Source organism: Rhinatrema bivittatum, chromosome 1, assembly GCF_901001135.1.
Source record: "Rhinatrema bivittatum chromosome 1, aRhiBiv1.1, whole genome shotgun sequence".
Lineage (NCBI taxonomy): Eukaryota > Metazoa > Chordata > Amphibia > Gymnophiona > Rhinatrematidae > Rhinatrema > Rhinatrema bivittatum.
The window spans coordinates 254,896,888-254,910,404 of NC_042615.1; the positions used below are offsets into that span (position 1 = coordinate 254,896,888).

Sequence of the window (13,517 nt, forward strand, 5' to 3'; positions counted from 1 at the left end):
TATTTTATGTAATCCAATCCTCTAATTAGTAGGATAGTCTATATATTAAGAATGTTAGGTAGGATGGGTGGAAGGGATCTAAAGTTAAGGGGGAAAAAAAGAAATCTCATTACAGCAAAACAATTCTTTTCCTTCTAAAATTCCTCTCTATAAACTAAGCAGCAATAATAAGCCAGCAGATAGAAAAGCAATTTAAAGATATCTCTTTTTCAAAAATAAAAACTGAAGAGCAATGAAAAAATCCCATTTTTCAAAATTGTCATAGCACTAGAATCAAAAGCTTGAATTATAGATTTTATTGAAGACCAATCCAGTTGCACACTTTCTTTGCTGATGAGATCTTTTTATAACCTTGACAAACTCTTCCGCCAGTTTCCTGACTTAATACCCTGTGGCATATGAGATAGCAGACCGGGACTTCTTTACTACTGTCCAACTTTGTCAACACTATATAGTCAGGGTTTGACGTATACTGAAGTTGATGGATGTATTTGAACACTGGTGAGCATAGATTGAATGTCCCTGCCTAGCATCATAGTGGTGTTGAAGTGATCTTACCCAATTCTCTACAATATGTAGTTTGTGGAAATGCATAGAAAATTACAATGGAGAAAAGTAAGAGTAGAGTGGGAAATGGGAACAAAGAATCTCATGACCATGGCATGATAGCTTCATATAAAAGGTAGATGACAATAGCAGGATCCATACATTTTTGTTTCAGTACTTCAGTATTTTCTCCATCTACAATCTGCAAAATATGTTGTGTAATATATTTGAACCTGTGTCAAGAGTTTTTGATCAACACAAATAAAATGTAAAAGTCCACTTGAAGCATAGAAATGTTAACCTGAATCCAAGAGCTGTATTATCTACAGGATTTTTCACAACTTCAGAATGTTTTTCATGATTATGAAAGGGTAAAATTAATAAATATTTCTAAGTTGGTTTTCTCTCTCTGTTTTTCTTGCATTTAACTTGCCAATGCTTATGCAATATCCTATTTTCTTCTGTTGGATCCTTCTTCCAATTTTTGAATGAAGATCTTTTGGCTAAAATAGCTTCTTTCACATCCCCTTTTAACCATGCTGATAATCGTTTTGACTTCTTTCCACCTTTCTTAATGTGTGGAATACATCTGGACTGTGCTTCTAGGATGATATTTTTTAAAAATGTCCACGCCTCTTGCACACTTTTACCTTTGTAGCTGCTCCTTTTAGGTTTTTGTTTTTTTTTTTAACAATTTTTCTCATTTTATCAAAATTTCCATTTTGAAAGTTTAGCACAAGAGCTGTGGATTTGCTTACTGTCCTCCTTTCAGTCATTAATTCAAATTTGATCATATTATGATCATTATTGCCAAGCTGCCCCACCACAGTTACCTCTCTCACCAAATCCTGTGCTCCACTGAGAATTAGATCTAAAAGTGCTCCCTCTCTTGTCGGTTCCTGAACCAATTGCTCCATAAAAATGTCATTTATTCCATCCAGGAACTTTTTATCTCTAGCATGTACCAATGATACATTCACCCAGTCAATTGGAGTCTCCCATTATTACCGCACTACCAATTTGGTTAGCTTCCCAAATTTCTCTTAGCATCTCACTGTCAGTCTCACCATCTTGACCAGGTGGACGGTAGTATACCCCTATCACTATAGTCTTCCCCGACACACAAGGGATTTCTACCCATAAAGATTCAATTGTGCATTTAGTTTCATGCAGGACTCTCTGCCATCCCGGACATAAAGCGCCACACCGCTTCCTGGGTGCTCCTCTCTGTAATTACGATATAATTTGTACCTCAGTATAGCACTGACCCATTGGTTGTCCTCCTTCCACCATGTCTCTGAGATGCCAATTAAGTCTATGTCATTATTCACTGCTATACATTCTAATTCTCCCATCTTACTTCTTAATATCCTGGCATTAGCATACAAACACTTCAAAGTTTGTTTTTTGTTTGTATTTTCATTCTGCTTTTTAATTGATAGGGATAAGTTAGAAATTTTTAGCTCAGGTGACTTTTTAGTTACAGGCACTTGGACCACTTTTCTAATTATTGGAACCTCACTGTCGGGATGCCCTAATTCTAATGCATCATTAGTATCCTTTGAAGATACCTCTCTCCAAACCATGCGCTGCTGAGCGACTGTCGGCTTTCCCCTTTGTTCTAGTTTAAAAGCTGCTCTGTCTCCTTTTTAAAGGTTAGTGCCAGCAGTCTGGTTCCACCCTGGTTAAGGTGAAGCCCATCCCTTCGGAAGAGACTCCCCCTTCCCAAAAGGATCCCCAGTTCCTAACAAAACTGAATCCCTCTTCCTTGCACCATCATCTCATCCACGCATTGAGACTCCGGAGCTCTGCCTGCCTCTGGTGACCTGCACGTAGAACAGGAAGCATTTCAGAGAATGCCACCCTGGAGGTTCTGGATTTAAGCTTTCTACCTAAGAGTCTAAATTTGGCTTCCAGAACCTCCCTCCCACATTTTCCTATGTCGTTAGTGCCCACATGTACCACGACAGCCGGCTCCTCCCCAGCACTGTCTAAAATCCAGGCCTGGAATCTGGGCAGGGTTAGGACTTAGCATGTATACTTTTTGATATATATAATTTAGGCAAAGTATGTGCCTAAATTATCTCAACAAAACTATGTGCACCAAATGGCAGGTGTGGTGTAGGTTTGATGGGATAATTTTGAAAGCAAACCTATACACATAACTCCACTCTGAAAATTGGTGTAACTCATGTGCACATTTGTCAGCTAATGTATGCAAGATGTTACAAAATTACCCCCTCAGTGCCTTTCAGTGTGACTTCAGTGCAATGTTGTCAGTAGAGTCTCTCGGCACCAGAGCCCCTTCCCAGGCTTCTAGTCCATTCTGAGCTTGCATAGAGACTGCATTTATGGAGAAACAAATACTGAATAAAAGACACCATCTATACTTTATCTTCTCCCTGTGCAGAATTTCAATGATGTTTCTTAGATCTCAGTTTGTAGCGAGTAAACACAGATACATCGTTATGGGACAATTTTCAAAAGATTTCACCATCTTATAACATGGATTAAAAGTTGCCCCTTCCTTCATGAATGCATGGAGAAGTACGTGCGGTGTATGACAGTGTGTATACCTTTACCCATGCCAAAGAGGAGAAGGCTGGGGGTGGTCAACATAAAGTATTTCATTTTTAAATGCCTAAAACACTTTACTCCCTGTACTTTGCACCTGCAAAGTCCATACCTAGAGTCCCCAAAATGTACAGAGAGTTTAAAAATTACCCCCCCCCCAATAAATCTGTATGCTGTCGCCGTTAAATAATATAGGTGACATCTACCTTTGAAAATGATTGCCCTTTTAACCACAAGAGTGCAGGAATATAATCAGTTTGCAAGGTATTTCATTTGGTGGAGCAGCAAGTGCTCTGTGAGCAATCTTAATTTTAATGGGACATTATCCCTGTACCTTGTGCATCTTGTGTACCTTGTGCATCTGAATTTACTATCAAATAGAAGACTTTTTGTGGTTTGCTCTGCTACAACTACTACTACAAATACTGTTATTACTGACCTAATGTTTGAAGCTGTAGGCATACCTTTATTTATACTTAACCTCTACATTTATCTTTTTGGGTGGAAGGTTCCCCAACCCAAGATAACATTTATTTGTCTGTGCCTTTAGATAAGTGTATGGAGAGAGATAACCTCTAGAGGAGGTATGGCACAGATATAGAAGTTGGAGTTTCTGAGAGTGGGAGGATGTTCTTACAAGATAAAGCGATGTTCTAACAGGGATAAGAAGGAAAGAATTTTAAAAAAAAGGAGGCATCCAAGGGAGCAGACCCATCCTAGGATCTACAGATATCCCTTAAGCTTTGCTGGTTCTTCCACTCTGCAGGGCCTCTGTTTTACAATGGATGCTGATGTCCCAAAGGACTGCTCCTAGGTGCAGATGCATTAGGATTTTAGCACTAGGAGGTTTTATGGACACCTCTAGCTGAACAAATCATTTCCTGCCAGGAAGAATTCTTTGCTGATGGCTTCAGGGCTACTAGTGAATAATAATACCTGGTTTATCAAGGAGTACAGCTGGAGTTTTTGGTTTTTCTTTGTGTTTGTCTTAGAGCTATAGGAGTTCTAATGCTGTGGATGCTATAAAGGTTTGTGATCTGTTTGTCCAAGGCTATCAGTTAGTTTTTCTGTAATTAGGGTTCTGCGACTCATCTACTGTTTTGTTTTTACTGCTGGTACCAAAAGATAAAATAAATGTTACAGGTTGGAACCTTAAAGCTATTGTGTGAAATTCCCTTTGTGAATCACAAGGTTGTGGGTTCAATATAGAAGAGCTGTTCTTTAAATGATTTAAAAAGGATTGTCAAAGTTTCACTTTGGGTAGGCAATTAAATGTTCACAGAGTTGAAAAGTATGAGTATTTTCCTTTTCCCTTTTCTGCAGGAAATTCCCACACCCTCATTCCCTCTGAGCCTGGTCCAATTCAACATCTTACCTGACTATTTGTGAATCAGTGGCATAGCCACGGGTGGGCCTGGGTGGGCCATGGAGCGCCCACTTTTCACTCAGGCCCACCCAGCTTCTTCTGTGTTTTGGCAAGTTTCCTTGATGGGTCAATAGCAGCTAGTGGATAGAGCAGCAGGCTACGACCCAGGGAAACCAGGGTTCAAATCCTGCTGTCGCTCCTTGTGACCTTGGGCAAGTCACTTTACCCTCCGTTGCGTCAGGTACAAAATTAGATTGTAAGCCCTATAGGGATAGGGAAATACCTATAGTACCTGAATGTAAACTGCTTTGATATACACTTTGAAGTGCTGAATATAAAATAAGTAAATAGTGGCATCCAGTGGCAGAAGAATGAGTCCACAGTGCTGGGAAGAATTAACATGGGAACCAGGAAGAAAGAGAGCAAGGAAGAGCCTGTACAGCAGTGGGAAGATTGTCAGTGGCAGTAGCCTAGGCCAGGCTTAGTGGCAGCAGTTGCAGAAGGAAGATCCTCAGCAACAGGCAGTTCATGCAGCACCATGCCCAAGAGGAGTCTGCACAGAGGCAGGAGGATTCAGCAGTGGCGGCAGGCATAAGCACAGGAGGGAGAGTGGATTAGAATCTGGCCCAGCTTGCAGAGGACAGAGTCTGACTGACAGTCATGCATAGATAAGGTCAAGTGAGGCTGCTCATTTAAGCACTGCTGTACAGTTTTGTTTTGGGGTTTTTTGCGGTGAGTTTGAGGCAGCTAGGACTTGAGGGCTGGGGACGGGGATGAGTGAAAGACAGCTGGAAGTGGGTTGGGCAGCTGAAGGGGATGAGTCTAAGGTGGCTGGGCCTGGAGAGGATTTGTGTGAGGCAGCTGCTTATGGGCCTGCTGCTGGAGGTCTGGCAGGTGAGTATGAGGTTGCTGGAGGTTGGGAGGGCAGTGAGTGTGAGGCTGTTTGGGACGGGATGGCATAGGGGATGACGTTTTCATCCCCCATGCCCTTCCCTGTCCTCAGCAGTCTCTCAGGTCTCTACCTTTGCTCTCCCCACTAGGCTCTTTCTCTCTCTCTCATCATGAAGAGGAAGAGAATTGAGAGAAAGACTCCTGAGGGTATAAGTTGAGACCTGAGAGATATTATAATTCAGAAAACATGACTGGCATGATAATTCATTCATGTGATCTCAAAGTAATACTCAGGCAGCCTAACATTCAAATCTATCCACAGTACAATATTTACACATGCAAGTGGACATGCAGAGATTAATAAGTTTTTTTATAAACTGTGTTGAGGGAGCTGCATAGTTTATAAAATACCATGTATTTCTGTTTCAAAAGTATGCATGTATGTTTTAGTATGCAGAACTGTTGCCAGAGGTTGTGGTTAGTGCAGTAAGTATAGTTGGGTTCAAAAAAGGTTTGGATAAGTTCTTGGAGGAGAAGTCCATTATCGGCTATTAATCAAGTTTACTTAGGGAATAGCCACTGCTATTAATTGCATCAGTAGCATGGGATCTTCTTAGTGTTTTGGTACTTGTGGCCTGGTTTGACCTCTGTTTGGGGTGGGATGCTGGACTTGATGGACCCTTGGTCTGAGCCAGCATGGCAATGTCTTATATTCTTATGTTCTTATTCCCAATGCAAGAAAATGCATACTTTTTCTATTTATTTTATAAACATATGCATGCATATTTAGGCACATAAAAAATATAACAGTATGCATGTATACTGTTTTTTCTTAGTTCAGATATTTAAATAAAAGAAACAATAACAGCACAAAACCAATAGAATGGCATGCATCATGAAAACAGTTTTCAGATTTCATGAGATACATATTGAAGCATTGGAAACCAAACCTTTATCTTTGTAAAACTGTAACCAGGGCTGGTGCTAGCTTTTTTACTGCCCTGAACGAACAATTCCTGTGCTGCCCCTCTGATTCATTCATTCTCTTTCCCGGGCCACCAAAAAAAAACACCCAGCTCCCTCCAGTGATACAAACTACTTTAAAAACTGACACCATCTCCCCCCAACCTATGGCTGGTACAAGAGTATTAGGTGCCCTAATATCCTTATAGCCTTGTACAACGTCCCTTGCCCCATTCCACACACACAGTTAAGAGTTACACATTTATATTTTACATGAAAAATATCAAAGTACAGTATTTTGAGGTAAAAATATCACTTACATTATATTTATATGCACCGCTGTGATGTCAACCAGAAATCCCTGCAAAAAAGACACTTGGAACCCGTTTGATATTAGGCCTATTGTGATGTATGTTGGGTGTGGACTTGACTCTCTGAAAGCCCCAATACACTAATACACTTCCTATTAGGAACATGCCTCACCTCAGTAACACATGCAGAACATAAGCAGACCCTTACCAAATACAGAGTAGAGCAACCATAAAGTTGAAATACAAATGCGCAGACAAAAACTGAACTGGAAACCGCAAGAAGCCAGACTCTATGAAGTGCAACAATAAAAAAACAGAGCCATCACCTTTCCTCAAACATCAAAAATAAAATCAAGAAATAAAATAAATACATAATCATAATACTAAAAGCATACTAATAGTATTATTTATAAAAAGCTGATGAATAAAAGATCAAATAATTAAAAACTCAAAATTTTTTAAATGTCCCAAACACCAATAAAATATTTCAAAACAGCAGAATTCTCAAATAACACCTGAAAAATAAAACTAAAAAGGATTTAAAAAATTCACACTCTCCATACCTGGGAACCTTTGATTTCCAGTCACCCTGAGTTTGTCGTGAATTAGTGGGAGTGGGATGCACAAACTTCCTACTCTCTTTTTTATACACACACACACACACACGCTGTATATATAGTTGAGGTCTCCAATTTGATCTTGAAACTCTCCTCCTATGGACTCTTTCTGTAATTTATTTATTTAAGCATTTTATATACTGTCCTTTTCTGGAAAGCAGCAGGGCTTTTATAGCCCAGCCAAACAAAGAGGAAGGGTGGTACAAAAAACCTCCTCACTAAAATGCAACTCTCAAAAATCCAAAACGTCACCACTGGGTGAGGAGTCACTGAAGTCCTCTCACTGGATGGAAAGGAATAAACAGATCTTCTCCATCCTATCCTTCGGTTATGAGAGTTGCCTCACCAACAGAGCAGGATTACACCCGGGCACACCCAAATTTGGAAAAATTCCTTAATGAAGTCCTTTTAACTCTCAGGAAGGGATAGCCCCTACCAGGCAGGGGATGCACTTGAATTAGGCAGTCTCCCAAATAAAAACAGCACAGGATCAAAAACCAGCTCCTCTCTCATGAAAACCTAAACTAAACTTACCACACTCACTAAGACTATGACCCCCCCCCCCCCTTCTGGACAAGGACTGAACTATTTTAGGCAACCTCAGGGAAAGGTGCTGCAAGGTATATTCTGTCCCTCCTAGCTGTTACCTACCAGGCAAGGATCCAGGGCCAGTTAGTGGGGGACCAAAGGTTTCCCACAATGTGTTTTCTTCTTCTCTGGTATGTAGTTTACCATTTCTTCTCGCAGGGGTAGATTTTATAATTTTGTGTGAGCGTGAACAAGAGTACGTGGGATTACAATAGATACGCGTGTATCCATTAAAATCCGGGATCGGCGCGCGCAATAGAGATGTGAATCGTGTCATCGATCGTCTTAACGATCGATTTCGGCTGGGAGGGGGAGGAAATCGTATTGTCGCCGTTTGGGTTTTTAAAATATCGTGAAAATCGTTAAAATCGTGAACCGGCACACTAAAACACCCTAAAACCCATCCCAACCCTTTAAAATAAATCCCCCACCCTCCCGAACCCCCCCCAAATGCCTTAAATTACCTGGGGATCCAGCGGGGGTCCGGAACGACCTCCTGCAATCGAATCGTGTTGTCTTCAGCCGGCGCCATTTTGCGCCGCCATTTTGCAAAATGGCGACGCAAAATGGCGCCGGCCGTAGACAACACGATTCGACTGCAGGAGGTCGTTCCGGACCCCCGCTGGACTTTTGGCAAGTCTTGTGGGGGTCAGGAGGCCCCCCCCAAGCTGGCCAAAAGTCCCTGGGGGTCCAGCGGGGGTCCGGGAGCGATCTCCTGCCGCGAATCGTTTTTCTGTACGGAAAATGGCGCCGGCAGGAGATCGACTGCAGGAGGTCGTTCCGGACCTCCGCTGGACTTTTGGCAAGTCTTGTGGGGGTCAGGAGGCCCCCCCCAAGCTGGCCAAAAGTCCCTGGGGGTCCGGGAGCGATCTGCTGCCGCGAATCGATTTTTGTGCGGAAAATCGATTCCTGTCAGACACATCTGATTAATTTTTTTCATTGGTGACTAGAGAATTGGATTGAGGAAGAGCGCTCGATGTCGTTTATTTGGATTTCAGCAAAGCTTTTGATACTGTTCCACATAGGAGGCTTGTGAACAAAATGAGAAGCTTTGGAGTGAGTATCAAGGTGGTGGAGTGGAATACAAACTGGTTGACTGATACGAGGCAGTGTGTAATGGTAAATGGAACCTACTCTTAAGAGAGCCTTAAGTGGAGTGCCACAGGGATCAGTATTGAAACCGATTTTGTTCAATATCTTTGTCAGTGACAAAGTTTGTCTATTTGTGGATGATACCAAGATCTGCAAAAGAGTGAACACGCCGGAAGGAGTAGAGAGAATGAAAAGTGATTTATGAAGGCCTGAAAGCGGTTGAAGATTTGGTAATCCAAAAGAACGGTATGACATTGGGGGGGGGGGGGGGGGGGGGGGGGAGGGAAGGCTGCTGTGCATGGACCAAGAGTAGGATCTTGGGGTGATAGTTTCTGACGATCTGAAGATGGCAATGCAATGGGACAAGGCGATAGCTAAAGCCAGAAGAATGCTGAGCTTTATAGAGAGAGGAATAACCAGTAAGAAAATGGAGGTGGTGATACCCTTGCACAGGTTCTTGGTGAGGCCTCACGTGGAGTATTGTGCTCAGTTCTGGAGCCCTTATCTCAAAAGGGATAGAGACAGGATGGAGGCAGTCAAGAGAAGGGCTATCAAAATGGTGTGGGATCAGTATCAGAAAACCTGAGAGACTGAAGGATAAGAATATATATATACCCTGGAAGAGAGGAGGTGCAGGGGTGATATTATACAGACCTTCAGATACCTAAAAGGTTTTAATGATGTGCAACCATCAAACCTTTTCTGTTGGAAATTAATCAGTAGAACTAGGGGTCACAAAATGAAACTCCAAAGAAGACGTCTTAGAACCAACGTCAGAAAATATTTCTTCACGGAGAGGGTAGTGGATGCCTGGAATGCCCTTCTGGAGGAGGTGGTGTAAAACCAAAACAGTGAAATCATTCAAAGGGGCATGGGAGAAATACTGTGGAACCCTAAAGGCTAAAGGATGGAAATGAAGAAGAGAGTGCATGGAGTAACTTGATTGTGCGGCGGATATTACTCTTAACCAATAAGCCTTGATACTGTTGATGCAACTTCATCATTGCTCTATGCTTCAACGGCAGGGGAAGAAGGGGAATTGGATTTGTTCAGCAACTGAGGGCACCAACTTTTACAATCTGGGGAAACAAGTATGGGGGGTAACTTTCTGATGTGGCAGTTTCTGCCCTTAACCAATAAGACTGTTACTTCGATGCAACTCAAACATTGCTCTGTGCTTCAACAGCAAGGCATAACAGGGAATTGGACTCAACAGCAATCAAAAGGGCAAGTGTGGAAACTGATAAGCACAGGAGTAATGGGGAATTGGAGTCAAACAGCAATCAATGAGGGCCCTGACTTTTATGGTCTGGGAAACAGATAAGAAAGGGGTAACCTACACGGCACAGCACAAACTACCATAAGCTTCTGGGCAGACTGGATGGACCATTTGGTCCTTTTCTGCCATCATTTCTATATATGTAGAGTTTGTCTATGGTGGAAGGGTGGTGCTCAGTATCCAGAGAGTTTTAGCTTTGTTAGAATCCTAGCAATGTACTGGCATCAAGGATGTTTTAAAAGGATTTGATGCCGAAAAATCATTCAACAGGGTATCCTGAACCTTTCTAAAAGTGATGCATCAGTATGGTTTTCAGGGTCTTATTTATCATGCAATTCAATTAATTTACCCAAATCCTGAGGCAAGGGAACTGGTTAATAGTATGTTCCTGAGCCTTTTCCATTGACTCGTGGTACTCAACAGGGATGCCCATTATCCCTCTTACTGTTTATCTTGATACTAGAACTATTAGTGCTTAATTAGAAGTAGCAGCAAATGAAGTGGAAGGAAACACAGACTCTACTCTTATGAACATCCTATTTGCAGATATTTTATTATTTTAACCCAGGGCAAAAGTATATTTGCAAAACGTTTTGGATATATTCTCAATTTATGGTAGTTTTTCTGGATTATGACTAAATGTTGATAAGTCTGAAGCCTTGGATCTCACATATAAATTAAAAGAACACTGGGGACAATTCCCTTTGAAGTGGGCAAAAGGCAAACTAAAATACTTAGGTTTAAATGTTCATTGGGATCCTGTTAAATGGTACATCCTTAATATTCTGTCTCTGATAAAGGCGTTTCAGGAGAAATGTGGCAGTAGTTTGCATTTTCCAGTTTTATGGGAAAATTGGCTTTGATCAAAATGATGCTATTACCAAAATTACTATATATTTTGCAGATTCTGATGATGTTAAAAAAAAAAAAAAGAAAGATATCATACTGATTTATAAGATTTGATCACAGTTCTTGTGGAGGGGAAATAGGACCAAGCTTGCTTTGAATAAATTATTACCCAGGGAAGAGGGTGGTTGTGGCTTCCCAGGCATTCATTTATATATTATTGCATGTAATCACAAGTATGTGAAGGATTGGAATGAAGTTTTTGAAGTATATCTTACACACCTCATTCAAGGACCTTCCACTTCATCTTCATTGATTTTACTTGTCAAACCAACCTGCACTGCATGGAAATTTGTATGAACAAAGTTTGGGCTCTCTTAGGAAGTAACTTTTCTTTTACCAGTCAGAGGTTACCCTGGATTCCCTGTAGGTGATATGATATCTAAGTATCATATAATAGAAAGTCAACAGAAAGATTATCCAAAACTTTATTGATTTACAAAAGAAACAAATACACTCATTAAATTATTATGAAGAACACTTGGGATTTGGGCCCAATGCTTACTTACAGGCTAATTTTAAAATGCACCCATATACATGTATATTGGCATGTGAGCAAAGACATGCTGGAAATTTTAAATCGTGCTCACACTTGTGCGCATATGTTTTAAAATACACCAACCACACGTAAGTATGCTCTTAATTTTAAAAGGTTACTTGAGCACAGTTAGCTCGCGTGTCTTCCATAGGACTTTGACAGCTTTTTACGCATGTATGAAGGTAAATTTTAAAACATGCTTGTGCAAGGGACAACCCAATTTTTCCAATTAGTCCACCAATTTGCCCAGTTAATATTGAGTCTTCCAGACCCTTCTGGTTCTTCATCCTGCACACCCCTCAATTGACCCAAACACATCTGTCTGTCCTATAAGCCCTAAAACTTGAGATCTACAGACTTCTTCCTTACTGGGAGCAGCAGTAAGGTTGAATGGATAACAAGCTGCTACACGCTGCCGTCTCTAGTTTTAAAATATGAAGTTATGCGCTTAACTGTTGGCCCTACCCCACCCCTTTTCCACCCTCTTATTTTTTATGCATGCACTGGTATATACGTGCATACTTCGTGGCTTTTTTAAATCTGTGTTGCTCGCATGTGGCCCACATACACACGTATGTGGCCACTTTTGTACAAGCAACGCTTTTAAAATCTACCTCAGTGTAATTACAAATTCAAACCTTCATAACTACACAATTTATATTACATTCCAAAGTTTACATTACAGAGTTGTTTCATCGATTCTTACAAATGCGTTCATGGGAACGCTGCCCTTTATGTTATATAAATTCCTCCACTCTGTTCAAACGTACGGGATGTTAAAATCACTTGCAGATTCCTGGAGTACTGATCTTCAAAAGGCTGTTACTGAAGATAACTTGTACTTCTGAAATGACAGAATTTATAAAGGAGATTATGCTATGTTAAGAGCATTGTAATTTTGTGTTATGCATAGGATGATTTATTCTCTCTACTGAGCTTATAGATCTGGTATTACTAATCATGATAATTGCCTTAAATGTAGGCATCCTAATGCCATGTTAATCCATGGGTTCTGGGGCTGTCCTAAACTTCAACTTTTCTGGTCTGAATTATTTAATAAGATATCAAATTGGTGGGGGCAACCTATAGCTTGCACTGTGAAAGTGTGACTATTAGGGACTGATTTAACCGGTACAGAGGTTGGGAAATGTAAAAAGTCATTTTGTACAAATGCTGCCTTATTGGAAAAAAATGTATTTTATTGAAATGGTTGGACTCTGAAGAACCTACTTTAGGTATCTGGCATTCTAGATTATTGGTCTTATTATGCTTGGAATCTCAATCAATTTGTCTGAAACATCAATCATATTCGTATAATTCCATTCAGACCTTGGATAAGTGCAAGGTGATGCATATAGGGAAAAATAACCCATGCTATAATTACACAATGTTGGGTTCCATATTAGGTGCTACAACCCAAGAAAGAGATCTAGGTGTCATAGTGGATAACACATTGAAATTGTCGGTACAGTGTGCTGCGGCAGTCAAAAAAGCAAACAGAATGTTGGGAATTATTAGAAAGCGAATGGTGAATAAAACGGAAAATGTCATAATGCCTCTGTATCGTTCCATGGTGAGACCGCACCTTGAATATTGTGTACAATTCTGGTCGCCGCATCTCAAAAAAGATATAATTGCGATAGAGAAGGTACAGAGAAGAGTTACCAAAATGATAAGGGGAATGGAACAACTCCCCTATGAGGAAAGACTAAAGAGGTTAGGACTTTTCAGCTTGGAGAAGAGACGACTGAGGGGGGATATGATAGAGGTGTTTAAAATCATGAGAGGTCTAGAACGGGTAGATGTGAATCGGTTATTTACTCTTTCGGATAGTAGAAAGACTAGG

At 40.8% G+C, this 13,517-nt stretch overlaps 1 protein-coding gene across 4 annotated transcripts in view; it reads right to left on the minus strand.

Annotated features, from left to right (window-relative positions):
- The window catches only part of LOC115087092 (transmembrane protein 127-like), a 161,545-nt gene that overhangs the window by 41,067 nt on the left and 106,961 nt on the right, over positions 1–13,517 (minus strand). For 3 of the 4 annotated variants that reach the window (XR_003855437.1, XR_003855432.1, XR_003855434.1), the window contains one exon: positions 11,546–12,515. The exons of the other annotated variant lie outside the window; for it this stretch is intronic. The gene's annotated coding sequence lies outside the window, so the exon portion shown is untranslated. Of the gene's footprint in view, positions 1–11,545; positions 12,516–13,517 lie in introns of those variants that run through there. 4 annotated transcript variants of the gene reach the window in all.